Source organism: Ovis aries, chromosome 2 (assembly GCF_016772045.2).
Source record: "Ovis aries strain OAR_USU_Benz2616 breed Rambouillet chromosome 2, ARS-UI_Ramb_v3.0, whole genome shotgun sequence".
Lineage (NCBI taxonomy): Eukaryota > Metazoa > Chordata > Mammalia > Artiodactyla > Bovidae > Ovis > Ovis aries.
This window is the reverse complement of record NC_056055.1, coordinates 42,304,587-42,332,382: the sequence shown is the minus strand read 5'-3', so window position 1 is coordinate 42,332,382 and position 27,796 is coordinate 42,304,587. Positions and strand designations below refer to the sequence as shown.

Genomic DNA, 27,796 nt, shown 5'->3' with positions numbered 1-27,796 from the left:
GGGAGCGCCGGGAGCGCGCACGCCGAGGGGCGGGGCTTGTGCCTGGGGGCGGGGCCTGTACGCGATGACTGGCATCCGCGGAAGCCCAAGGAGGAGTCCGCCGCGAGCACAGAATGTCAAAAGTGAAAGCGGCAACACGAAAAAGAGCCCATACGGCGGCTTGGATACTGCAGATCGTAGCCCTTCGGCTTTCAGCAAGTATCAGTGAGTGTGCTCATGACACATTCATCTTTCCTTTGTGCTCTTTATTATTATGGACAACAGCACTTGAAAATTTAACTTGGCACTTCTGCTCACTTTTGCCAGTAACTATCTCTGTTTTACAGGTGGAGAAACGAAGCACAAACTCATTCAGTGACTCTCTTAATTAAGGTCCACGTAATTAGTAAGAACCAAGATTTCATTGTTGCCAGAAGTTTCATATACCAGAGCGTATTCTAGGTTACACAGAGCGCCCTCAACATACGTAATGGTTTTGAGAAGAAATAGTGAAGTAAGTGAACAACACTAGTTTCTTACATTGACCCCAAGACCTGGTACTTAGGTCAAGGACACACTGTTTAGCTTTCTAGCTCGAGCCCCAACCCCCACTCCTACCCCCTCCAAAAAAAACCCAATGCCTTGAAGTCACAGAGCTGGAGAAAAGCTTGAGAATCGCAGCTTTTTATCCTTTCGTCCTCTTAAAAAAAAAAAAAAAAGTGGTTTCCCTGCTGCCCAGAGATAGGATGTGACCAGGCAGCCTAGCCACTTTAATTTGTTATTATTGTCATTGTTCAGTCGCTCAGTAGCATCCGACTTTTTGTGACCCCATGGACTGCAGCACTCCAGGCTTCCCTATTCTTCACCATCTCCTGAAACTTGCTCAAACTCAAGCCCATTGAATCCCCGATGTCATCCAATCACCTCATCCTCTGTTAGCCCCTTCTCCTCCTGCCTTCAATCTTTCCCAGCTTCAGGGCCTTTTCTAATGAGTCGGCTTTTTGCATCAGGTGGCCAAAGTATTGGAGCTTCAGCCACTTTAATATAGTTTTTTAAAATGAGAGTCCTAGAAATGTCTACTCATTAATTCTGTCAAGTAAAAGAAGCTTAGACAAACTAGTAGCTATATATTTTGAGCAGAATCCTTGGTCCAACACCTGCTTAGGTTAAATCTTGTGGTAACATTTCATCCTTGGAGTCAGATACTGTTCATGGAAGAAGGCTAGCAGTGACCAAGGAGGCCTGTGCTTTAGAAGTAATACTATCTTTTAATTGTTACTCCATACTAGAATCATAAAGCCACAGAATGTTCCAACAAACGGGCCATAGTTACAGTCTAGACGAAAGGAAAGACGACCTCAATAGAAGTTGCTCAGTCGTGTCCGACTCTTTGTGACCCCATGGACCATAGCCCACCAGGCTCCTCCATCCATGGAATTTTCTAGGCAAGAGTACTGGAGTGGGTTGCCATTTCCTTCTCCAGGGGATCTTCCCAACCCAGGGATTGAACCTAGGTCTCCAGCATTGCAGGCAGACGCTTTACCGTCTGAGCCACCAGGGAATCTAGTCTAGACGAAACCTCCTCCTTTTTCTGTTAAGGAACCTGGAACCCTGAGAGTTTGAATGTCCTGCCCAAATGCCCTGAGGCAGAGGGGGAAACAAAACCAGTTGTTCTCCTACTTCGTGCCCTTTTATGGCAGTCAGTTGTTATTTGAAAAAATGACCAGTTTGGACAGATTACACATTAGAAACATCTGTGACTTCTACCCAAGATTTGTTTTGAGAAGCTGAGGTAGTTGGTCACAAACATGCTGTGATTTTAGGGCCAGTCCCCCTCGCAATTATGTACCTTTCAAAGTCCTTACAATTTGAGATACTGGTTCTTATTACAGTAGACCCTCTCTTAAGAAGCCCTCTACTAAAAGCCAGAATAATATTATCACATCATCAGTACTTATTGATGGGGCTTCCCTGGTGGTTCAGTGGTTGGACTTCCAATGCAATAGACTCAGGTTTGATCCCTGGTCAGGAAACTAAGATCCCATGTGCTGGGGGGACAACTAAGACCTCATGCCACAATTAGAGAGAAGTCCATGTGCCCCAGCAAAGATTCTACAGGCTGCAACTAAAACCCAACACAGCCAAATAAGTAAATAAAATTAAAAATTTTAAAATATTTCTTGATAATTCATAAACAACAATAATCTGATAAGAGCTAGGAAGGAAAATTATAAAGGATGAAAACATAGAACATGGTACACTAGTTACCTAGAACTATCATAACAAGTTACCCCAACTTGGGTGGCTTAAAATAATAGAAATGTATTCTTTCTCAGTTTTGGAGGCTCACAGTCTGAAGTCAAGGTGTTGGCAGGGCCATGCTCTCTGTGAAGAGAATAGGAGATGATCTGTCCTTGCGCTTTCTTAGCTTCTGGTTGTTGCTGACAGTCTTCAGCATTTCTCGGTTTGTAGAAGCATCACTCCAATCTCTGTCTTGTTGTCACGTGAAGTTCTCCTGTGTGTCTCTCGAAATCCCTTCTTAAAAGGACAGCAGTCATATTGGGTTTAGCCCGTCTCTCCCCTCCCCCGCCCCAACCAATCCAGTATAGTCTCTTCATTTGTTTTCTTCTTAAGTCTTTATTGGATTTGTTACCACATTGCTTCTACCTTTTGGCTTTTTGGCCACAAAGCAATGTGGGATCTTAGCTCCCTGACCAGGAATGGAACCCGCATCCCCTGCATTGGAAGGCAAAGTCTTGACCCCTGGACCACCAGGGAAGTCCCTATAATCTCTTCTCAACATGATTATATCTGCAAAGATCCTGTTTCCAAATAAGGTCATGTTCATAAGTTCCGGGTTGACATGAACTTTTGGGGGACACTATTCAACCCAGTACGTGAGAGAACCAGCCCTGTTTTGGTTATCTGGGACGGCTTCTTTGAGGAAGTGATGTTTGAGGTCACAGCCTCGAGATGAGTAGGAATTAATGATAAGAGGGATGAAGTCTGGGTCTCTGTGAAGTAGTAGCTTCAGGCAATGGATACAGCAAAGAAGTTCTGAAGGAGGGAGAAACACAGCTGTCAGGTGAGCCATGGACTTATTCTTGCTTATTAATAGGAGAAACAAAAAACTAAGTTAATAGGAGTCAACTCTTACTGACTACTTTATGCCTGCCACAGTTCTCAGGGCATTAGAAAACGTTTCAGAGGCTTTCCCGGTGGTTCGGCTTGGGTTCCATCCTTGGTAGGGGAGCTAAGATCTCACATGCTGTGAGGCACAGCCAAAAAAAATTTAAGGGAAAAAAAAATGAATGACTTAAAAAAAAGAAACTTCAAATAGAATGGAAATGAAAATACAATACATCAAAATGCATGGAATGTAGCTAAAGCAGTACTCACCGGATATTTGTAGCTTTAAATGCTTATTTTAGTAAAGGGAAAAAGTTTGAAATCAATTAAACTTCATCTTAAGAATTTAAGATAAGAAAAGAAAATTAAAACCAATGCAAGTAGAAGAAAGGAAGAAGTTCTTAAGAATAGGTTAAAATCAGCAAAGCCACAATTTGGTTCTTTAGAAATATTAACAAACTCCTAGTGAGACTGATCAGGAAAAAAAGAAAGAAAACACAAATAATCAAAATGGAGAATAGAAGAACATCCTTACAGATCCTACAAAAAATTTTTTTAATAATAAGAAAACATTGTGAACAACTTCATACTGATAATTTCAATACTTTAGATGGAATGGGAAAACTTAGAAAAACACAATTTATCAAAATCGACTTGAGAAAAAAATCATCTCGATAGCTCTATATCTTTTATGGTTTCTAGATGGTTTTACTAGTAAATTTTATCAACTATTTTAGAAAGAAATCATACCAGTCTTATATGAACTTTTTAAAAAAATATAAAGGAGGGAATACTTCTTAATTCACAATATAAGGTCAGAATAACCTGCACTCCAAGAGATTAAAAAAGAACAAAAGTTACATACACATAAACATCATTTTTTCTAACAAAATATTGGCAATTCAAACCCAGCAATATTTTTAAGAAGTAAGATAGCTTAACCAAATGAGATTTTTTTCCCCCAGAAATGCAAGGCTAGTTTAACATTTTAAAATGATCTGTGTATTGACTACATAAACACAACAGAAGAGATAATTCATATGAGTCACATGATCTCAATCAGTGTAGAATGAAACCTTTGACAGAGTTTCACACTTATTGATATTTTAAACAAAAAAGCTTTAATCAACTATGAAGGGATCTTCCCTTCATATCCCTCAATTTGATACCCTATCTACAAAAGAACCACAGATAACATGGTCACAAAATCTAAGTTCGTCATCACATGTTTGTATTTTGAAAGTATGAAGTGAAAGTATGAAAAGAGATGTGATGTCCGGATTACAGATGCCATCTTGCAACCATGAGGCAACATTTGTGCAGCTAAGAAGTCAAAACTACACATGAGGAGCTAGAAAGAGAGATTTGCCTAGGTCCATCACAGCATCACTAAATCACTAAACTAATACTAGCCACTGGATGTACCTCTGACTCTTTGTTATGAGAGGACAATAAAGTCTTTTTTGTTTACATTACTTCTGGCTAGATACTTCATTTACTTGTCGTTAGGTCTTTTAAAATATTTGTTGACTGGTTGATTAAAAACTGGAAGGGACCACAAGAAATCATATTCCCTAACCATCTTTAGTCAGTTTAGGTTTCATGTACGTTCTATAGATCAGACAGCTAAGATCTCAGAGGCAATGTGTCATATTCAAGTTCCTGAAACTGGAAAGGAGACAGGATGATTGAATATGAAGAGTACTAAACTGGGACGTAGAAACCTGGATCCCAGTCCCTGCTATCCTACTAAATGAACACATAAACTTAGAAAAACTTAGTTTACTTCCTTAGTCTTCACAATCCATATGTAGCTAAACAAAGTGAGTGGAGAGATGGCTAGGCTGACCTGTAAGATCTGAGATCCATGGTTTCTAAGAGGCAGAAGAGAAGAACAGAAACAAAATCTTCCCCTCCTCTTTCCCTTTTCTCCCTCCTCTACCTAAAGGAGGAGGTATTGATTACATGCACATCAATATCCTTTTTTCTAACAAGATATTGGCAATTCAAACCCAGCAATATTTTTAAAAAGTAAGATAGCTTAACCAAATGAGATTTTTTTCCCCCTTTCCCCTCCACCTTTAGATTTCTTATGAAATCTAAGATAAGCTAGAAGAACTCTTTCCTTGTTAAATTGAACTCCAGGGGCTTCCCTGGCAGCCCAGTGGTTAAGACTCTGGGCCACCAATGCAGGGAGCAGATTTCAATTCCTGGTCCAGGAGCTAAGATCCCACATGCTGGCCAAAAAGATAATAAAATTAAAATTAAAACAAATTGAACTCCAGAGGTTTTTTTTTGTTTGTTTGTTTTTTTAACTGTGCTTGTAGGAATCTTGATGAATGGATTAGGGCTGGTGAAAGCTGAGGCAGGAGGCAGATTGGCCCCCCAGGATAAAGCAATTGGAGATTCATTCTCTATTGATTGAAACGTCAAGAATAGCAGGGCAATTAAGGAAGGTGACTGGGCCCTGCTCAGACAACATATTTCTTGTTTCAGAAGTCAGGATACCTCCCCAACCACACATGCACAGAAAAGCTCCTTGGAGGCCAAAGGGGAGTCATGTCAAGGAATGTTCTACTCAGATGCCTTTTCAGTAAAATTCAACTTGGCTAAGAGATGGATGAGCACACATAGGAGGATCCTGAGATATACCAAATTTGGACTGTGAACCAGACAATCACAATGATTGGCCAAAGGAAACCTAGAGGAAACACCCCATAAAAGTAATTCAAACCACCATGAGGCTTCGACTCAGGGAGTCCCCTCTGAGTCTGCCAGTGTGTCTATCCACACATACTGGACACTTTTCCCTCCTAGTAAACACTTTACTTGCTTCACTACTTTCTGTCTTTGTGGAAATCCTTTTCTGTAAAACCAAAGGTTCGGGGCCCTCGTCACTGACCACTGGTCTAGTGGCTAGGATCTAGTGCTTTCACTGCTTCGACCCAGCTGCAATCTCTGGCTGGGAACCCAAGCCCTGCTCCAAGCCATTGCAGGCTGGAGATTAAAAACCATCAGTATTTAGAACCCAAACAGGATTTCCTTTTAGTTATCTTTCTGAAAAAAAACTACAACATGGCCATAGCTTGGCATTTTATTGGCTTTGCTCTCCAAATGTTTTAACCCATCATTCCAGGGAGCCTGGGTTTCCCCAGTGGCTCAGCAGTAAAGAATCTGCCTGCAGTGCAATAGACACAGCTTTGGTTCTTGGGTGGGAAAGATCCCCTAGAGGAAGGCAGGGAAACCCACTCCAGTATTCTTGCTTGGAGAATCCCATGGACAGAGCAGCCTGGCAGCCTGCAGACCATACAGTCACAAGGAGTTGGATATAACTGAAGTGACTAAGCAACCACGCATGGCAGGAAGCCTAAATTGGCAAACTGGCCCTCTTGGTAGTCTGTGGATATGAGGAGGAGGTTAACTGTGAGGCACTGGATATCACAGAAACAAAAGAATCAAATGGCCCTTGAAAACAATGAGTTCTATTGTTACCGAAAGGTGGGGTCTGGCTGCTCAGCACTCAAAAGCTGGTGAACATGCCAGGTTGGTGGAAAGAAAAGTTTGCTTTATTTCAGATGTTGGCAACTGCGGGGGAGGTCAGACATCTGTCCAAAGGCCAACTCCCCGCCCCGACACACACACACCAAAAAACAGGGGATAAGAAATTTTATAGACAGAGAGAGGGGGCTACGTGCAGAAACGGCACAGTCAGCTCTGACAGTCATCTTGAAATGGGTCATGTGGTGGTCTGACAAGCGTTGATTGTTTTATCTTCAGCTGACTCATTGGAAAAGACCCTGATGCTGGGAAAGATAGAGGGCAGGAAGAGAAGGGGACGACAGAGGAGGAGACGGCTGGATGGCATCACCGACTCGATGGACCTGAGTCTGAGTGAACTCCGGGAGTTGGTGATGGACAGGGAGGCCTGGCGTGCTGCGGTTCATGGGGTCGCAAAGAGTCAGACACGACTGAGCGACTGAACTGAACTGAACTGAACAGAATCTTCAGTTCCAGGGTTGCTTTGTTTCCATTTCCTTGAGGCCAGTTCTTGGAATTATGGCAGCTCATGTCATGGCTACAGTCTGGTCATCATGAAGTTAACATCTTCCACCTGGTAGGATTTCAGTATCTATAAGACAGCTCATAGGCTATGACTCAGAGTATTATCTATGGCCCTTGAAAAGGAACTAAAGGTCCTTGCCTATGCTTAATGAGTGTACTATTACTATTTGGTCTCCTTTGACTGCTTTCCTTTGTTTCTGCATTTTCTCCGTTCTCTGATTAAACTTACTCTTTGAGTAAATTTTCCACAGACAAAAGGCAGGCAGAGGACATAGGGCAAGTACTGTAGTGTCCTGCTGTTTCTCTATTTCCCTCCCCTGGTCCTATTTGCCTTCCATGCACTCACGCACAGACTTGTTTTTGAGCAACTTGGCTAATAACCCTATATATTTATACAGCATTTGTCTTCAAGAAGATCATAGAGCGTTACAGACATGACCTCATTTATGAGCCCAGCATTCCTCAGGCAGGGAATGGGCCAGGAGAAGTCTTATTTTATAGTGCTTTGTTATGGAGAGAAACCACTTGAGATTCAGAAAGAGAAAGGGATCTGGTCAAAGTGGCATCAAAATTCAGGGTTTCTTTCAACCTTTTCTCATTGCAGCATGCGGATCTTTAAACAAACACATGAAGTATAGAACAAATGTGATTGCTTTTGCTGCCTACAATCCATCTTTCTCTTTTTTGGTAACAGTACCTCGAATTTCCGAAGGAGAATGCCTATCTCTCGGGGCTTTCCAGGTGGTGCTAGTGGTAAGAACCTGCCTGCCAAGGCAGGAGATATAAGAGATGTGGGTTCGATCCCTAGGTTGGGAAGATCCCCTGCAGGAGGGCATGCCAACACATTCTAGTATTCTTGCTTGGAAAATCTCGTGGACAGAAGAACCTGGTGGGCTAGAGTCCCTAGAATCACAAAGGATCAGACACGACTGAAGACACTTGGCATGCAGGCCTATCTCTCATTCAGTCCAGTTGGGTCAAGACCTTGGCCTTGTTAAGCAGAGTAATTTCATCCCCTGGCCATTATGACTGGCACATGAGTCAAGCTGTCCTGATTAGATATAAGCTACTTTCTTTTTTAAAAATTTATTTATTTATGTGGCTGTGCCAGGTCTTAGTTGTAGCATGCAGAATCTTCCATCTTCATTGTAGCATGTGGGATCTTTAGTTGTGACATGCAAACTCCTAGTTGTGGTATGTGGGATCCAGTTCCCCAACCAGGGTTCTAACCCAGGTCCCCTGCATTGGGAGTGCAGAGCCTTAGCCATTGGCCCACCAGAAGTCCCAAAACTACATTCTTCAATATCAGATTCATCTGCAAAAAAAGATGGTATTTTGATTTTTGTGCAGATTTTGTTTCATTTCTCAAACCACTCAGACTTATGCAGGAAGCAGCACGTTATTTACTGAATTCCTTGAATCTCAACGTTTCTGTGTTCCTTCCTCACCCCAGCTACCATATCATTCTCCTTCTCAGCATCCTTTGTTAGTTCCTCTTCCCCTCTAGGTCAGAGTTGAAATTCCTAGCAAATCAACCCTGGGAATCAGTAGGCTGATTGGATTTTTATCAACAGATTGACCTCATACCCATCTCCTTAGCATGATACCCCAAGGCCATGATTAAATCCCTTCCAGCTTTTTAAACCTCTTGTCCTAACATTGCTTCATGTATTCCCTGTGTTCTAACATGCTTATCTACTTGCCTTCTCCTAGATTCTTTCTTATTTTCATGTCTCTGTGTCTTTACACACATTTTCGATGGCTGGAATACTTCCCTCCTTCTTGACTGCCTGGGAAAAAACCTTCCTATTCAGCCTTCAATTTGCACCTTGCAATTGTGTGCGGTCGTTTGGTTGCTAACCTCCCCTGGTAAGAAAGTCTCTCTCCTTTACAGCTCAGCACCATCGTTTGGTATAACCACTGCTGGTCTTTGCTGCCATCTCATTCCTCTGTGTATTTCTGCGCCTTGTGTTCAGTCATGTTTGACTCTTCGTGACCTGCCAGGCTCCTATGTCTGTGGGATTTTCCAGGCAAGAATACTGGCGTGAGTTGCCATTTCCTTCTCCATGGGATCTTCCTCACCCAAGGATCGAACCTGCCTCTTGGGTGTCTCCTGCACTGCAGGCGGATTCCTTACCTGCTGAGCCATCGGGGAAGCTCTCTGTGTATTCCTAGCCTGGAGCAAACATGAATTCAATTAAAAAAACACATGCTATATCTGCCCATACCTATTCCTCCTATCCCAGCAGAACTGAACATGTTGTAGCTACCTTGCCTTCCACAGAAAGAAATACTGGGTTGGCCTAAAATTTCATTTGAGTTTTTCCATACCATCTTACAGAAAAACTCATGTGAAAATTGGGGCCAACCCAGTATATTTCACCCCCTTTCTACTGTGATGGACTTCTGCCCTAGCTCCAAATCCATCCCTGTTTGAAATCCACGGTCTGCTTTTTTAACATAGCTTCTCAGGAATGTCTACTAGGACTGAATTGAAGAGTTCATCTTGTTCAAGTCAAGGTGAGTTTCATCTGCCAGAATTGCTGGAATTCATATCCTGCTATCCAATTCTCTTGTTATCCGTCTTAGCTTTTTTTTAACTTTCATTCCCAATACCTCCCTAAGGAGTGTTTTTTAAAAAAATCATTTTATTTATTTATTTTTTGAGTGCTTGCCACATGACTTATGGGATCTAGCTTTGCGACCAGGGGTCGAACTTTGGCCCCCTGCAGTGGAAGTGTGGAGTCCTAAGCACTGCACCACCATGGAATGCCCTGTGCTTCTTAGCTTTGAATAATACTTACTTGCATAGACATATCTTATCCCTCTTATCTTCTCCTGTTAGATTGTAATTTCTTTGAAGGCAGAGACTGTGTCTTCTACATCATACCCTCTGGAGTACTTAGTACCGGGTGAGGCTCATAGGAGGTGCCCAAAACATGTTTTCTAAGTGATTAATGAGTGAATGAATGACATGACTTTTCTTCTTGAGCAAAGAGAAACACTGATGAAGATTAACAGATTTTGGCAAGAGAGGTCTCTTCCCTGTTTACCACCCTTCCAGTTCCCTGAAGAGAAGGGGCAGAAAAGGGAGAGAAGGCAGTGGGTGATCCAGAGATGAGCTGTCTCTGTCTTTGCAAGATGCTGACTCCACTTGCCTTGTGAGCCTAACAGGAAATTTGGGAGTGTTTCTGGACTTGGATGGTGAATTTTTTGCTCGTATGAAGCAGGTTGAACCCTATTTTTACATTTCCTTTTCATTTCAGTTGGAATCGGACATAAGGAGTCAAATGTGTGTTTTCAGCCCAACATCCTTCCCTGGGATGCCTTCTCTGACCCCCGTTTGTTAGGCTGGCAAGAAAGCTCATTAGGATTTTCCATCACATCTTAAAGAAAAACCAAAATGAACTTTTTGGCCAACCCAATGCAGTGGCAAGCTGTCCCCCTTGGACCTCATACCCTCTACGTGTATCCCCTGCTTTCTTTTTTCTCTGTTGAACATACTACAGATCATCTGACATACTACAGATTTTCTTATTTTGTTAGTTTACTCTTCATCTCCTTGTATCAGTCAGGAGGCAGAAAGCATTTAGATTATTGAAACAAGAAAAATGTAACATAAAGAGCTGTTGACTAGTAGAAGGTGGTTAATTACTGCTGCTGCTGCTAAATCGCTTCAGTCGTGTCTGACTCTGTGCGACCCCATAGACGGCAGCCCACCAGGCTCCCCTGTCCCTGGGATTCTCCAGGCAAGAACACTGGAGTGGGTTGCCATTTCCTTTTCCAATGCACGAAAGTGAAAAGTGAAAGTGAAGTCGCTCAGTCGTGTCCGACTCTTAGCGACCCTATGGACTGCAGCCCACCAGGCTCCTCTGTCCATGGGATTTTCCAGGCAAGAGTACTGGAGTGGGGTGCCATTGCCTTCTCCAGTTAATTACTAAAAGAGGTAAAAGATGAGGTTTCACGAAGAGGTGCAGAAGAAACAGATGAGAAAAGCAGCTAGTAGCTCTGGGCCGGGCGGGGAGTAGACGGGAAGGAACTGAGGACCCAGGGGGACAGTGCCCAGCAACTTTCTGTTCTTATCCCCAGGCTGTGGTTCAGGCCTCTCTCAGGAGTGTGTGACTACCCCAGACTGGCTACATAATACACAGTGCGCACATGCTAAGTTACTTCAGTCATGTTCGACTCTTTGCAACCCTATTGACTGTGGTCTGCCAGTTTCCTCTGTCCATGGGATTCTCCAGGCAAAAACACTGGAGTGGGGTGCTGTGCCCTCCTCCAGGGGATTTTCCCGACCCAGGGACCGAACCCACACCTCTTCTGTTTCATGCCTTTGGCAGGCGGGATTCTTTACCACTAGCACTGCCTGGGAAGCCCTCACATAATACACAGACTCAGTGCAAAACAAAAATGCAAGGCTTCTTGTTCCACAGTTAAGCATTTCAAGATAGTGGCAGCAGAACGTGACATCAGTCAATGCAGGGCTTGTCTGAATGTTAGGTCCCATGGCTGATGGTGTAATTGTGTAGCTCTCTGGTGACTGCAGACTTGAGTAGTCTGCTGGTGGCAAAGAAATTTGGCAGAGGGGGCAGGCTGGCTGGGATCTGTGGAAGCTGCTGTTAAGGATGTGGACTGGCCTGGGCCTCTCTGCTGTGCAGAAACAGGCTGCTGGAGTGGGGACTGTGATGGTTTTTTAAATTTATTTTTGATTGCACTAGGTTTTCTTTGCTGTACATTGGCTTTCTCTACTCAGGGGTGCACAGGCTTCTCTTGATTGTAGAGGCTTCTCTTGATAAGGAGCACAGCTTCTAGGCACTCAGACTCAGTAGTTGTGGCACATGAGCTTAGTTGCTCAGTGGCAAGTGGAATCTTCCCAGACCAGAGACTGAACCCATGTCTCCTGCATTGGCAGGCAGATTCTTATCCACTGTGCCACCAGGGAAGTCTGGGAGAGTGTGGTTTAGAGAAAGAGCCAGGCCTTGACAGTTTACCAACCTTCAGGATTCTAGAAACTGTAGCTTCATACCCTTTGCCATTTTGTTGTCGCAAAGATAAATTTCCAAGTTAGAACGCATTCTATTCACTCATATGTTATCTGGATTTACAGTCTTGAACAGGTCTAAACAATGCCCATGGTCTTACCCCCAGTCTTACAGATGTTTGTGGCAGTTCTGAAGGGGAGTGAAGAGACGATCCAGCCCAACAGAAAGGGTGACACAAGATAGGATCACAGATGGGAAAAGAAAAGTTAATATGAGGAGAGGCAACAAAGACTTTTTTTTATTGTGGCAAAATAAACACAATATAAAATTTACCAACTTGACTGTTTTATTTATTTTTACAGTCTATGGGGTCAGACATGACTTAGTGATGAAAAATATTTTATTTTAAAAATACTTGTTTCTTTATTTCGCTGTACCAGGTCTTAGTTGCAGCAGACAGGACCCTTTAGTTGCAGCATGTGGGATCTAGTTCCTTGACCAGGGATCACACCCTGATCCCCTGCGTTGGGAGCATGGAATCGTAGCCACTGGATCACCAGAGAAGTCCTTCAACTTCACCGTTTTAAGTGTATAGTTCAATAGTATCAAATATCTTCCTATTGTTGTGTATCAATCTCCGGAATTGTCCTTCTGAAAAAGCTCCAAACTGAAACTCAATCCATTAAACAATTCTCATTTCCCTCCTCCCCAGCTTCTGGCAGCCACTCTTGTACTTCCTGTCTCTATGAATGTGGCCAGTAAACCTCCAGTAAGTGGAATCATACAGTATTTTATCTTTTGTGACCAGCTTATTTCACTTCGCATCATGTCCTCAAGTTTCATCCATATTGTAGTGTGTGTCAGAATTTCCTTTCTTTTTAAGGCTGAACAATATTCCCTTGTTTGCGCATACCACATTTTATTTATGCATTCATCTGGTGATGGACGGATACTTGGGTTGCTTCCACAGTTTAGCTACTGCAATGGATAGCAGTGTACAAATATCTCTTTGAAACTCTGCTTTCAGTTCTTTCGGGTATATACTCAGAAGCTGGATTGTTGGATTGTACAGTAGTTCTATTTTTAATTGATTTGAGGAGCCATCACACTGGTTTTTGTAAGGTTGGCACCATTTTACATTCCCATCAACAGTGCACGAAGGTTCATTGTCTCCAAATCTTCATCAACACTTGTGATTTTAAAAAAAAATAGCCATCTTGATGGATATGAAGAGGAATCTCATGGTGGTTTTGAAAACTCCTTTTGAAATAGGAGGGAAAGAGGGCAGGGTGAGTGAAAAGGAAGAGATATTTTGAAGTAAACTGCCTCTTGAGAAACCTGTATGCAGGTCAGGAAGCAACAGTTAGAACTGGACGTGGAACAACAGACTGGTTCCAAATAGGAAAAGGAGTAAGTCAAGGCTGTATACTGTCACCCTGTTTATTTAACTTATATGCAGAGTACATCATGAGAAACGCTGGGGTGGAAGAAGCACAAGCTGGAATCAAGATTGCTGGGAGAAATCTCAATAACCTCAGATATGCAGATGACACCACCCTTATGGCTGAAAGTGAAGAAGAACTAAAGAGCCTCTTGATGAAAGTGAAACAGGAGAGTGAAAAAGTTGGCTTAAAGCTCAACATTCAGAAAACTAAGATCATGGCATCTGGTCCCATCACTTCATGGCAAATAGATGGGGAAACAGTGGAAACAATGGCTGACTTTATTTGGAGGAGCTCCAATATCACTGCAGATGGTGATTTCAGCCATGAAATTAAAATGCTTACTCCTTGGAAGGAAAGTTATGACCAACCTAGACAGCATATTCAAAAGCAGAGACATTACTTTACCAACAAAGGTCCATCTAGTCAAGGCTATGGTTTTTCCAGTGGTCATGTATGGATGCAAGAGTTGGACTATAAAGATAGCTGAGTGCTGAAAAATTGATGCTTTTGAACTGTGGTGTTGGAGAAGACTCTTGAGAGTCCCTTGGACTGCAAGGAGATCCAACCAGTCCGTCTTAAAGGAGATCAGTCCTGGGTGTTCATTGGAAGGACTGACGTTGAAGCTGAAACTCCAATACTCTGGCCACCTGATGCGAAGAGCTGACTCATTTGCAAAGACCCTGATGCTGGGAAAGATTGAGGGCAGGAGGAGAAGGGGACGACAGAGGATGAGATGGTTGGCTGGCATCACCAACTCGATGGACATGGGTTTGGGTTAACTCTGGGAGTTGGTGATGGACAGGGAGGACTGGTGTGCTGTGGTTCATGGGGTTGCAAATAGTCGGACATGACTGAGCGACTGAACTGAACCAAACTGAAAAGAACACTGAAGTAACTTATAGCTGATCTCCATTCTTAACCACTAGACCCACCAGGGAAGTCCCTGGTAATTCTTTTTAAAGCAACTTCTAGTTTGGTAGGAGAAGGTACATAGAGAAAGAGATGAGATCTCTATAAATGCCTTTCCCAACCACACCCTACCCTACGCATACATGTTGGAAAATCAATATTCATTGCTCCTGAGTCTCTCCTTCACTTTGTCATAGGCTCTGTGGTTGTTTGGTTGTTGTAATTTTCTTCATATTAATACCATCACAAAAGTGTCTTCAGATAGGAAGCTAGTGGTCAGGGACTGTGCCTTCTTAGGACTCAGCTCACTGAGACTAGAGCCCAGCACCGCTCCCATGGCTGCAGGCTTTAGGAGGCACTTTAGAAATTAACAAGCCCTGACTTTCCTTGGATGGCGTTGGGATAAAGAACTCCTGTGCCAATGTAAGAGACATAGAGATGCAGGTTCGATCCCTAGGTTGACAAGATCCTGGGAGGAGGGCATGGCAACCCGTTCCACTGTTCTTATGTGGAGAATCCCATGGACAGAGGAGCCTGGCAGGCTACAGTCCATAGCATCGCACAGAGTTGGACACAACTGAAGTGACTTAGCACACACACACAACTTTCCTTGTTCACACAGGGAAACCAAGGCAGATCCAGGCGAGGTGGCTTACCTGACACAGACAGCAGCGCAGAAACCACGAGTGATGAATACAGCATCTGCTTGGCCAGTTAACCTGTCAGTATCCTGGAGACAGAGAGCGACAGGTGTTGCCAACCCTCAGGATCCAGCCCAGTGCAGTAAAACTCCCAGATACACAGAGGGGGTCAGGCAGGCTCAGTGGTGGCCCCCTGGAACTGACCTCACTGAAAAGGACTTGTGTGTACAGCTGGATTCCTGCTGGGGAAGACCGTGGCCCTCTGACCTGCCAGGCTGTTGCTTATTATTTTTCTAAACAGCGTGTTCTGACCCTGCTTCCCCAGTCAGAAGCCTGCTGACCTCTCCTACCCTGCATTTGGTCCAGAGGTTTATGCTTCTTTCTGCTCTGTCCCTTAATATAATGATTATACCTGAAAAGATAATTTAAGGAGGTTAAGGAGAATATTTACCATGCCTTGCCATTGCTTTGCTTCCCTCATAGCTCAGTAGGTAAAGAATCCGCCTGTAATGCAGGGGACCCCAGTTGGATTCCTGGGTTGGGAAGATCCTCTGGAGAAGGGATAGGCTACCCACCCCAGTATTCTTGGGCTCCCCTTGTGGCCCAGCTGGTAAAAGAATCCCCCTGCAATGCAGGAGACCTGAGTTTGATCCCCGGGTTGGGAAGATCCCCTGGAGAAGGGAAAGACTACCCACTCCAGTAATCTGGGCTGGAGAATTCCATGGACTGAATAGTCACGGGGTCACAGAGTCGGACACAACTGAATGACTTTCACTTCACTTCACTTCACCCTTGCTTTATTTTGGGTATATCTCCTTCCATACGTACAGACCATTTTACGTTTTTGTAATCATGGCACACCTCAGTACATAAGAGCAGTATTATCTACTTTGTGCCCATGTGCGTGCATGCTTAGCCACGTCCTACTCTTTGCAACCCCATGGGTTGTAGCCTGCCAGATTCTTCTGTCCGTGGAATTCTCTCCAAGCAAGAATACTGGAGTGGGTAGCCATTTCCCACTCCAGAGGCTCTTCCTGACCTGGAATCGAACCCACTTTCCTTTCGTCTCCTCCATCAGCAGGCCAGTTCTTTACCAGTGTGCTACCTGGGAAGCCCATATCTACTCTGGCTCCCCTTAATATCCCTGGCATATAGCATGTGGTCAATAAAGGATCACTGAATGAACACCATTCTATCATATGCTTCTTTCATTTCACATGATAAGACCTCCCTATTTGTCATAGCCAGAGTAATTGTAATTTTTAATGGTTTGCCTAATGGCATGGAATAATTTTGACTCTGTCGTTTTTACTGTTCTAATTTTTTGTAAAAAATTTCATGTACATTTTATTTAGCTTCTTGGGAATTAGCTTCAAGTAAAAGATTCCAATAGAATGATTGTATTAAAGAGGTTTGGACAACTTCATGATTCAGTGAGTATTTCTTTTTAAAAATATTTATTCATTTTGACAGCACTGGGGCTTTGTTGCTGGGCGTGGGCTTTCCCTAGTTGCAGTACACCAGCTTCTCATTGTGGTGGCTTCTCTCATGGATCAGGGGCTCTAGAGTGCACAGGCTCAGTATTTGTGGCTCACAGGCTTAGCTGCCCCGAGGCATGTGGAATCTTCTCAGACCAGGGATGGAACCCATGTTCCCTGCATTGACTAGAGGATTCTTAACTATTGGACCACCAGGGAAGTCTCAGTGAATACTCTTAAGGAGACCACGCTTCCTGGTAGAGACAATCCATTTCTGCTTTCTGTATGGTATACATTCATATTTCTATTTCTAGAGTGTGTCCTAGTCATTGATGAGGGGCACAGAAACCATCCCCAAGAGCCCCTTAATTCAGAACTCCTTGACGAGTCTAACAACATTCATCAGAAGCTCACTTGGTGCAATAGAGTTGATTTTATGGTTTCCAAGTAATAAAATAGTCTATTGACAGAAATGGCGCCTTTTCCCTAGGTCCTGAAACAAAACTCCAAAAAAATATGGCTCTGATCAGAGCAACATCTTTACAGGCAACATCAAAGGAAGGCAGTCCTTGCTTTGATGCTGAATGAGACTTTGAGATCTCAAAACCTAAAAAAGTTTGTATGAGTTTTATTGCTCCTCTAATAAGTCCCCACAAAGTTAGTGGCTTAAAACCATGCAAATTATCTTACAGTTCTGCAGAAGTCTGACATGGTCCTCGCTGGGCTAAAATCCACAGGCTGCACTCTTGTCTGCAGACTCTAGTGGAAATTCTTTTCCTTGCCTTTCTCAGCATCTAGAAAGTGAAAGCGTTTGACAGAAAAGTCACGTCTGTCTCTTTGGGACCCCATGGACTGTAGCCTGCCAGGCTCCTCTGTCTGTGGGATGTCCCAGGCAAGAATACTGCAGTGGGTTGCCATTGCCTTCTCCAGGGGATATTCCTGACCCAGGGATTCAACTTGGGTTTCCTGCACTGCAGACAGTTTCTTTACTGTCAGAGCCACCAGGGAAGCCAGGCAGCTCCTAGAGGCTGCCCACATTCCTTGGTTTGGGTATGGACCCCTTTTCCATGTTCAAAGCCAGTAATATCACATTTCTCCCAGACCCTTGTCCTGTCGTCATCTCTCTGTCTCTCTGATCATAGCCTGGAAAGGTTCTCTGCTTTTAAAGAATTAATGTGTTTAGATAGGGCCCACCTGGATAATCCAAGACACTCTCACCATCTCAGTGTCCTTAACCTTAATCACATCTGTAAAGTCTCTTTGGTTTGGAAAGGTAATATATTCACAGGTTTGGGGGATAAAAGATGTGGGTATTTCTGGAGGGAGAGATTATTGTGCCAACCACAAGATCTAACCTGGACATATATTTTAAAATTAAAACTATATACAGGACTTTCCTGGTTGTTCAATGGTTCAAGACAGCCTTACAATGCACAGGATGTAAGTTTGATCCCTGATCAAGGAGCTGAGATCCCACATGCCCCTCAGCCAAAAAACCAGGACATGAACAACAGAAGCAATAGTGTAACAAATTCAATAAATACGTTAAAACAGTCCACATTAAAAAAAAAAAAACTTAAAAGAATGATAAGCATTGACAGAACATGTAACATTATTCATTCACTTATATAAGGAATGACTAAACAGGGTGAATCAAGTACAAAAGTCAGCATGAGCTTGGAGAACTCTTCATCAGCCAGTGATACTCAGAGGAAATATTCTGGGATGCCTCTCCATCACCTCTGACACCAAGGTTAAGCCTGCATCTCTGGACCATTGAAACTGCCAGTCTCCCTCCCTGTCCACATCCAGGCTCTGCACAACCACCTACACTGTTGGAAGGGGGACTGGGGCTGAGGAGCCAGGGTACCAGGCAAGGAGAAGGGGCAGAGCAGCATAAGGGAGGCTCTGAAGGGAGCCTGGTGACTTGAGTGTCTGCTGAGGATGCCCCTGTTCCCAAGGCTCTGTTTATGGGGGTTCCTTTTCAAGAATGGCATTTTCTTCCTCAGTTCAGTTTCTCAGTCATGTCTGACTCTTTGTGACCCCATGGACTGCAGCACACCAGGCTTCCCTGTCTATCACCAACTCCCAGAGCTGGCTCAAACTCGTGTCCATCAAGTCAGTGATGCCATCCAACCATCTCATCCTCGGTCATCCCCTTCTCTCCCAGCTTCAATCCTTCCCAGCATCAGGGTCTTTTCCAAGGAGTCAGTTCTTCATATCAGGTGGCCAAAGTATTGGAGTGTCAGTTCCAGCATCAGTCCTTCCAGTGAATATTCAGGACTGATCTTTAGGATTGATTGGTTGGATCTCCTTGCAGTCCAAGGGATTCTCAAGAGTCTTCTCAAACACTAGAGTTCAAAAGCATCAATTGTTCGGCACTCACCTTTCTTTATAGTCCAATTCTCACATCCATATATAACTACTGGAAAAATCATAGCTTTGACTACATGAACCTTTGTTGGCAAAGTAATGTCTCTGCTTTTTAATATGCTGCCTAGGTTGGCCATAGCTTTTCTTCCAAGGAGCAAGCACCTTTTAATTTCATGGCTGCAGTCACCATCTGCAGTGATTTTGGAGGCCCCCCCCCCCCACCAAAATAAAGTCTGTCACGGTATCCATTGTTCCCCATCTGTTTGCCATGAAATGATGGGACCAGATGCCATGATCTCAGTTTTCTGAATGTTGAGTTTTAAGCCAACTTTTTCTTCCTTGGTGATCCTCATTCTTTTGCCTCCCCAAGCTGCTGGATTCTCCCCACCTGGATCTTGTGTTTAGGAAGAGTTTCCATGGAGAGGCTCTCTGATTAGTGGCCCTACCAATAAGTGGTGGTGGTGGTGTGTGTGTAGCTGAAGAACTAGATTAACTGAGGTGTGTTGTTCCGCTCCCCGCCCCCCCCCCCCACCCCCAGCCCACCCCGCCCGGCTCTCTGTGTGACTAACACGAATGGAAATACAAGGGAGGGAAGCAAATTCAAAGTGCTTTCCAGAAAGCCTGAAAGTGAAGGTGTGAGTTGAAAGAGGCCACTGAGTTCTGGGACACGCGTCTGATTGCAAATAAGCAGCAAATGAATTTCTCTGGGGGCGCTGGGATGAGCTCTGGAACCACCTATTACAGGGAACTCTGAATCTGAGGTCTTTAAGGATCGCGAAGGCATTTTGACCCCAGATCCTTTTTCGAGCCCTACAACGAGGCTTCCGACTCACCACTAGATGGCGGGCGAGCCATGGCTCTCCGCAAGCGGGGCCAGAACCCGATTGATCCTAGGCTCCTCTGAGGTGCTGGGCGGCTTACGGTAGCTCACGGAGTTCCACCTGGTAAGACAAACGCTTCTGTCCGTGGATTACTGATTTCCATCTTAATATCCCCCAGGACTAACGTAAGCAGTTTTTGCTCTATTCTTTGGCCCCAGTCACAGGTTTGAAAAATATGATCCTTTTGTTCCCTGGGCTCCAGAAAGGAAAAAAAATAATGTGTCCTTCTCATTGAAAACCGATTTACTTAGTAATCATATTTTGTTTGTTTATGGACAACATGGAGCCAGAGGGACTTGGGTTTGAGCTCTGGCTCTCATTCTTTAGGCAGTCTTTTCTGGGGTCCAGTTTTTTGTTTGTTTGTTTTCCGACTAAAAGGAAATGAACCATCCCTGCCTGATGGGGTTGTCCAAGCGTCAGGTGTTACAAGGATGGAGCATGTCAAGCACAGAGCCCAGGACTTAGAAGGCATTTTCCATCCCACTTCTTTTCAGGGAGCAGGGGCCCTATTCTCCTCCCCTTCATTGTTCTTGTTGTTTAGTTGCTAAGTCGTGTCTGACTCTTTTGTGACTCCATGGACTGTGACCCACTCCAGTGTTCTTGCCTGGAGAATCCCAGGGACAGGAGAGCCTGGTGGGCTGCCGTCTATGGGGTCGCAAAGGGTCGGACACGACTGAAGTGACTTAGCAGCAGCAGCAGCAGGACTGTGACCCACCAGGCTCCTCAGTCCGTGGGATTTCCCAGGCCAGAATACTGGAGTTGGTTGCCATTTCCTCTCCAGGGAATCATCCCAGCCCAGGGATCAAACCTGTGTCTCCTGCGTTGGCAGGCAGATTCTTTACTGCAGAGCCACCTGGGAAGCCCCTTCACCATACTCCCTAGCTATATCAGTGCCTGGGGTGTGGATGGCAGACATTGTGAACAAGTGGACAAGCTAGTTCATGAACAGGACTTGCCTTGATTTTAATCCAATAGCCTCCTATAACTGAAATACAAGGTTTTTGTGTAGGATTCAGAAGATTACATCATAGCACTCCTGCCTGCAGATGCTAACTCGCTGATTAAAGGAGACCAAATTAACCAAAACACATTTAAGAGTGAACACAGAAGCTAATAAATGAACAATGATTCAGAATGTATGATACAGACTGGTTATAAATAAGTTTATAGTTCCTCCAATAGGGCTCAGTTTCTCAAATTCAGCCGTTCACGGTGTCAGTTTACATTTTCCCTGTTTGTCAATAGGAGGCTGTTTGTCAGAGCCTGAACATTTTGATGGGGAGGAAGAGGACTTACTTTGCAGCAGGGACATGATATCTAGAGAGCAGACCCTGCTGAGAATCCAGTGGGTGTCGTGACAGCAGCATGGGAATGGGATGGAAGTTCCTGGAGACCGATAAAAGGAGTCAGAAAAGGGAAGTGAGAGGGTGTCAGAGGCAACAGTGAGCCATTGTACTATTTCACTGATGATTTCTTCTGAGTATGAATCAAGTCACAGAGTTTAAATCTGGAAGCTACCTTAAAAGTGTCTGGCTTGATTTCCAAAATGGTGTTTGTTGTTCAGGTCTTTGCAACCTCATGGGCTGTAGCATGCCAAGCTCCTCTGTCCTCCACTGTGTCCCAGAGTGAGTGTTGGGGCTTCCTGGTGGCTCAGGTGGTAAAGAATCTGGTGCAATGTGGGAGACCAGGGTTCGATCCCTGGGTTGGGAAGATCACTTGGAGAAGGGAATGGCCACCCATTCTAGTATTCTTGCCTGAAGAATCCCATGGACAGAGGAGCCTGGGGGGCTACAGTCCATGGGATCATGTCCCACTCTGTGACTTCATGGACTATAGTACACCAGGCTGCTCTGTCCTTCACTATCTCCCGAAGTTAGCTCAGATTCAATAGGAGCCTTTATATGATATCTCTGACTCAGTTCAGTTCAGTTCAGTTCAGTCGCTTGATCCTGTCCAATTCTTTGAGACTCCAGGGCTGCAGCATGCCAGGCCTTCCTGTCCATCAACAACTCCCGGAGGTGAACACCAAACTCGATCATTGAGTCAGTGATGCCATCCAACCATCTCATCCTCTGTCATCCCCTTCTCCTCCTGCCCTCAATCTTTCCCAACATCAGAGCCTTTTCAAATGAGTCAATTCTTCGCATCAGGTGGCCAAAGTATTGGAGTTTCAGCTTCAGCATCAGTCCTTCCAATGAACACCCAGGACTGATCTTCTTTAGGATGGATTGGTTGGATCTCCTTGCAGTCCAAGGGACTCTCAAGAGTCTTCTCCAACACCACAGTTCAAAAGTATCAATTCTTTGGTGCTCAGCTTTCTTTATGGTCCAACTCTCACATCCATACGTGACCACTGGAAAAACCATAGCTTTGACTAGACGGACCTTTGTTGCCAAAGTAATGTCTCTGCTTTTCAATATGCTGTCTAGGTTGGTCATAACTTTTCTTCCAAGGATTAAGTGTCTTTTAATTTCATGGCTGCATTCATGGAGCTCCCCTCCCAAAATAAAGTCTGTCACTGTATCTGTTGTTTCCCCATCTATTTGCCATGAAGTGATGGAACCAGATGCCATGATCTTCGTTTTCTGAATGTTGAGCTTTAAGCCAACTTTTTCACTCTCCTCTGTCACTTTCATCAAGAGGCTCTTTAGTACTTCTTCACTCTCTGCCATAAGGGTGGTGTCATCTGCATATCTGAGGTTATTGATATTGCTCCCAGCAATCTTGATTCCAGCTTGTGCTTCTTCCACCCCAGCGTTTCTCATGATGTACTCTGTATATAAGTTAAATAAGCAGGGTGACAATGTACAGCCTTGACTTACTCCTTTTCCTATTTGGAACCAGTCTGTTGTTCCATGTCCAGTTCTAACTGTTGCTTCCTGACCCACATACAGATTTCTCAAGAGGCAGGTCAGGCAGTCTGGTATTCCCATCTCTTGAAGAATTTCCCACAGTTTATTGTGATCCACACAGTCTGAGGTTTTGGCATAGTCAACAAAGCAGAAATAGATGTTTTTCTGGAACTCTCTAGCTTTTTCCATGATCCAGCAGATGTTGGCAATTTGATTTCTAGTTCCTCTGCCTTTTCGAAAACCAGCTTGAACATCTGGAAGTTCATGGTTCACATATTGCTGAAGCCTGACTTGGAGAGTTTTGAGCATTACTTTACTAGCGTGTGAGATGAGTGAAACTGTGCGGTAGTTTGAGCATTCTTTGACATTGCCTTTCTTTGGAATTGGAATGAAAACTGACCTTTTCCAGTCCTGTGGCCACTGCTGAGTTTTCCAAATTTGCTGACATATTGAGTGCAGCACTTTCACAGCATCATCTTTTAGGGTTTGAAATAGCTCAACTGGAATTTCATCACCTCCACTAGCTTTGTTCGTAGTGATGCTTCCTAAGGCCCACTTGACTTCACATTCCACTATGTCTGGCTCTAAGTGAGTGATCACACCATCATGATTATCTGGGTTGTGAAGATCTTTTTGTACAGTTCTTCTGTGTATTGTTGCCACCTCCTCTTAATATCTTCTGCTTCTGTCAGGTCCATACCATTTCTGTCCTTTATTGAGCCCATCTTTGCATGAAATATTCCCTTGGCATCTCTAATTTTCTTGGAGAGATCTCTACTCTTTCCATTCTATTGTTTCCCTCCATTTCTTTGCATTGATCACTGAAGAAGGCTTTCTTATCTCTCCTTGCTATTCTTTGGAACTCTGCATTCAAATGGGTATATCTTCCCTTTTCTCCTTTGCTTTTTGCTTCTCTTCTTTTCACAGCTATTTGTAAGGCCTCCTCAGACAACCATTTTGCTTTTTTGCATTTCTTTTTCTTGGGGATGATCTTGATTCCTGTCTCCTGTACAATGTCATGAACCTCCACCCATAGTTCATTAGGCACTCTGTCTATCAGATCTAGTCCCTTAAATCTATTTCTCACTTCCACTGTATAATCATAAGGGATTTGATTTAGGTCATACCTAAATGGTCTAGCGGTTTTCCCTACTTTCTTCCATTTAAGTCTGAATTTGGCAATAAGGAGCTCATGATCTGAGCCACAGTCAGCTCCCAGTCTTGTTTTTGCTGACTGTATAGAGCTTCTCCATCTTTGGCTGCAAAGAATATAATCAATCCAATTTCTGTGTTGAGCATCTGGTGTTATCCATGTGTAGAGTCTTCTCTTGTGTTCTTGTGTGAGTGGCCGAGAGGAGATACCCCAGGTCCAAGGTCAGAGAAACCCCAGTAAGATGGTAGGCGCTGAGAGGTGGCATTAGAGGGCAGACAGACTGAAACCACAATCATAGAAAACTATCTCTGACTAGAAGCATTCAAATCCTACTTAAACAGTTCTAGGCACAGGGAACTCGCTGCCTTGGAAGAAAGCCACTTCTTCATTAGACAGTTCTGCTTGTAATTATTAGCTCAAAACCTTCCTCCAGCTCTCACACAGCTGCTAATTTTGCTCTGGAGCCACATAGATTACCTTGCCTCCTCTTTCAGAGGTGAGTTCTGCAACTTGCCAAGAGCCGCTGTCAATCCCATGGCCCTTAACTTTTTCTCTCCACTGCTTTCAGACATTTGCAAATGACCCTCTAGTCTCCTAGATCACAAACTCCCTGGAGTTGAAGCGGCAGGCCACTACAGGGAGGCCATTTTGTGCCTTGGTTTCCCCTGCTATGCCTTGACATCGCACTAGGTGGCGCCATGCCCAAGTTCCCATTCTAGTGCTCCAGGCTAACATGAAGATTACCCACTTCCCCTAAGAAGTTATCAGTACCAACCCCATCATGCCTCATATCCTTGGTTTCCTCAGGGATCATGAGAAAGTCCAAATCCCAGCCTCTGCAGTGATTCAGCATCAACCTGACCCTAGCTGCATCCTGCTATGTAGGTACCCATGTAGATAGCCTGTTGAGTTCCCTGGGGGCTCAGTGGTAAAAATTTGCCTGCCAATGCAGGAGACACGGGTTCCATCACTGGGTCAGAAAGATCCCCTGGAGGAGGAAATGGCAACCCACTCCAGTATTGTGGCCTGGGTAATCCCATGGACAGAGGTGCCTGGTGGAATACAGTCTGTGGGGTCACAAAGAGTCAGACACGACTGAGCGACTGAACAACAACATGTGAACAGCCCATGTTTTGCCATCCAGATTCATGGAGTCGCAAAGAGTCGGACACGACTGCGCGACTGAACTGAACTGAACTGAACCCTGTCCTTCTCCTCTTGATGACAGCATCGCAGTCTTCCTCTGAAGAACCATTCCATTACTCACCAACATGAGGTTCTGGTGGGTTCTGTCTACCAGGGGTGGGCAGCGGACCCAGGACCATGGCCACTTAGAGACACCTGCATGTTAACCATCATGTATGGCTCAGGTTGGGATTTCACTGGTGTGGAAGGGAAGAAGCAGGCGGTGAGGACCACATCCACCTGGAGATGTTGGGCAGCCATCTGCTCACTGGTTGGGGCGAGGCTGCCTGAGAATAGAGCCAACACAGAGGACAGAGAAGCTGAGAGACTGAAGGGACGTGCCAGACTCACAGAAGACCATGAACTTAATCAGTAAGGTTGTGTGTATGTGTTCAGTTGCTCAGTTGTGTCCGACTCTTCGCGACCCCATGGCCCGCCAGGCTCCTCTGTCTATGGGATTCCCCAGGCAAGAATACTGGAGTGGGTTGCCATTCCCTTCTCTAGGGGATCATCCCAATCCAGGGATTGAACCCACGTCTTCTGCATTGCAAGTGGATTCTTTACCACCAAGCTAGCAGGGATAAAGGTTGAGTATGGTATAATTGCTTCGCCGCTGGCTGTTCACTCATATCTCTCTCTCTCCTTTTCTTTTTTTTCCTTCTTCTCTATCCAACACCCCCATCTGTCTCTCACCCCCTCTGCTCACCCCCTCTGCTCACCCCACCCTCTTCAAGTCTCCCTATTCCCCGAGACATAACTATATTGAAATTAGGCCAGTCAGTAACCCTACAATGGCCTCTAAGCATTCAAGGGAAAAGTATTGCATGTTTCTTTAAATTAGGGCTAGAAATGATTAAGCTTAGTGAGGAAGGTATAGTGAAAGCCAAGACAGGATGAAAACCAGACCTCTTGGCCAAACACTTAGGCAAGCTGTGAATGCAAAGGAAAGGTTCTTGAAGGAAATTAAAACTGGTATTTCACTGAATATATGAATGATAGGAGAGCAGAACAGTCTTACTGCTGGTGTGGAGAGAGTTTCAATAGTCTGGAGAGATGATAAAACCAGCCACAACATTCCCTTAACCAGGGTCTAATCTACAGAAAAAGTTGGCCTAAAGCTCAACATTCAGAAAATGAAGATCATGGCATCCGGTCCCATCACTTCATGGGAAATAGATGGGGAAACAGTAGAAACAGTGTCAGACTTTCTTTTTTTGGGCTCCAAAATCACTGCAGATGGTGACTGCAGCCATGAAATTAAAAGACGCTTACTCCTTGGAAGAAAAGTTATGACCAACCTAGATAGTATATTCAAAAGCAGAGACATTACTTTGCCGACTAAGGTCCGTCTAGTCAAGGCTATGGTTTTCCTGTGGTCATGTACGGATGTGAGAGTTGGACTGTGAAGAAGGCTGAGCGCTGAAGAATTGATGCTTTTGAATTGTGGTGTTGGAGAAGACTCTTGAGAGTCCTTTGGACTGCAAGGAGATCCAACCAGTCCATTCTGAAGGAGATCAGCCCTGGGATTTCTTTGGAAGGAATGATGCTAAAGCTGAAACTCCAGTACTTTGGCCACCTCATGCAAAGAGTTGACTCATTGGAAAAGATTCTGATGCTGGGAGGGATTGGGGGCAGGAGGAGAAGGGGATGACAGAGGATGAGATGGCTGGATGGCATCATTGACTCGATGGAGGTCAGTCTGAGTGAACTCTGGGAGTTGGTGATGGACAGGGAGGCCTGGCGTGCTGTGATTCATGGGGTCACAAAGGGTCGGACACGACTGAGCGACTGGACTGAACTGAACTGAATCTACAGCATGAGTTGCAGCAAACTCTGGGAGATGGTGAAGGACAGGGAAGCCTGGCACGCTGCAGTCCATGGGGTCACAAAGAGTCAGATATGACTTAGCGACTGAACAGCAACAGCAGTCCAGAGCAAGGCCCCAGTTCTCTTCAGTTCTATAAAGGTTGAGAGGTAAGGAGGCTGCAGAAGAAAAACTCAAAGGTAGTAGAGGTTGGCTTATGAGGTTTAAGAAAAGAAGCTGTTTTTATAGCACAAAAGTACAAGGTGACACAGCTAGGGCTGGTGTAGAAGCGACAGCAAGTTATCCAGAAAATCTAGCTAAGATGACTAATGAAAGTGGCTCCACTAAACAACAGATTATCCTTGTAGACAAAACAGGCCCATATGGGAAGAAGATGTCATCTGGGATTTTCAAGGCTAGAGAGAAGAAGTCAGTGCCTGGTTCCTAAGCTTCAAAGGACAAGCTGCCTCTCTTGTTAGGGGCTAACGCAGCTGGTGACATTAAGCTGAAGCCAGTGCTCACTGACCGTTCCAAAAAAAGTGCTAAACTGACTCTGCCTGTGCACTATAAATGGAACAACAAAGCCAGGATGACAGCACATCTGTGTACAACATGGTTTACTGAAAACTCTAAGCCCACTGTCGAGACCTACTGCTCAGGAAAATGCTACTGCTCACTGTCAACGCACCTGGTCACTCAAGAGCTGTGATGGAGGTGGACAATGAGATTAGTGTTGCTTCTAGTCCTGCTAATACAGCATTCATTCTGTAGCCCAAGAATCAAGGGTTCATTTTGACTTTCAAGTCTTATTATTTAAGAAATAGATGTTGAAAAGCTATCACTGCTGTAGAGTGATTCCTCTGATGGATCTGGGCAAAGGCAATTGAAAACCTTCTAGAGAGGATTTCCCATTCTAGATGCCC

At 44.5% G+C, this 27,796-nt stretch overlaps 1 long non-coding RNA gene across 1 annotated transcript; it reads right to left on the bottom strand.

The window, feature by feature from the left end:
- Window positions 1-12,480: 12,480 nt before the first annotated feature.
- Window positions 12,481-19,207, bottom strand: LOC114112791 (uncharacterized). The gene is made up of 3 exons (XR_003588011.3): window positions 17,316-19,207; window positions 15,163-15,236; window positions 12,481-13,412 (listed from the first exon to the last, which is right to left on the bottom strand). It is a non-coding gene; the product is annotated as an uncharacterized LOC114112791 (long non-coding RNA).
- Window positions 19,208-27,796: the final 8,589 nt, after the last annotated feature.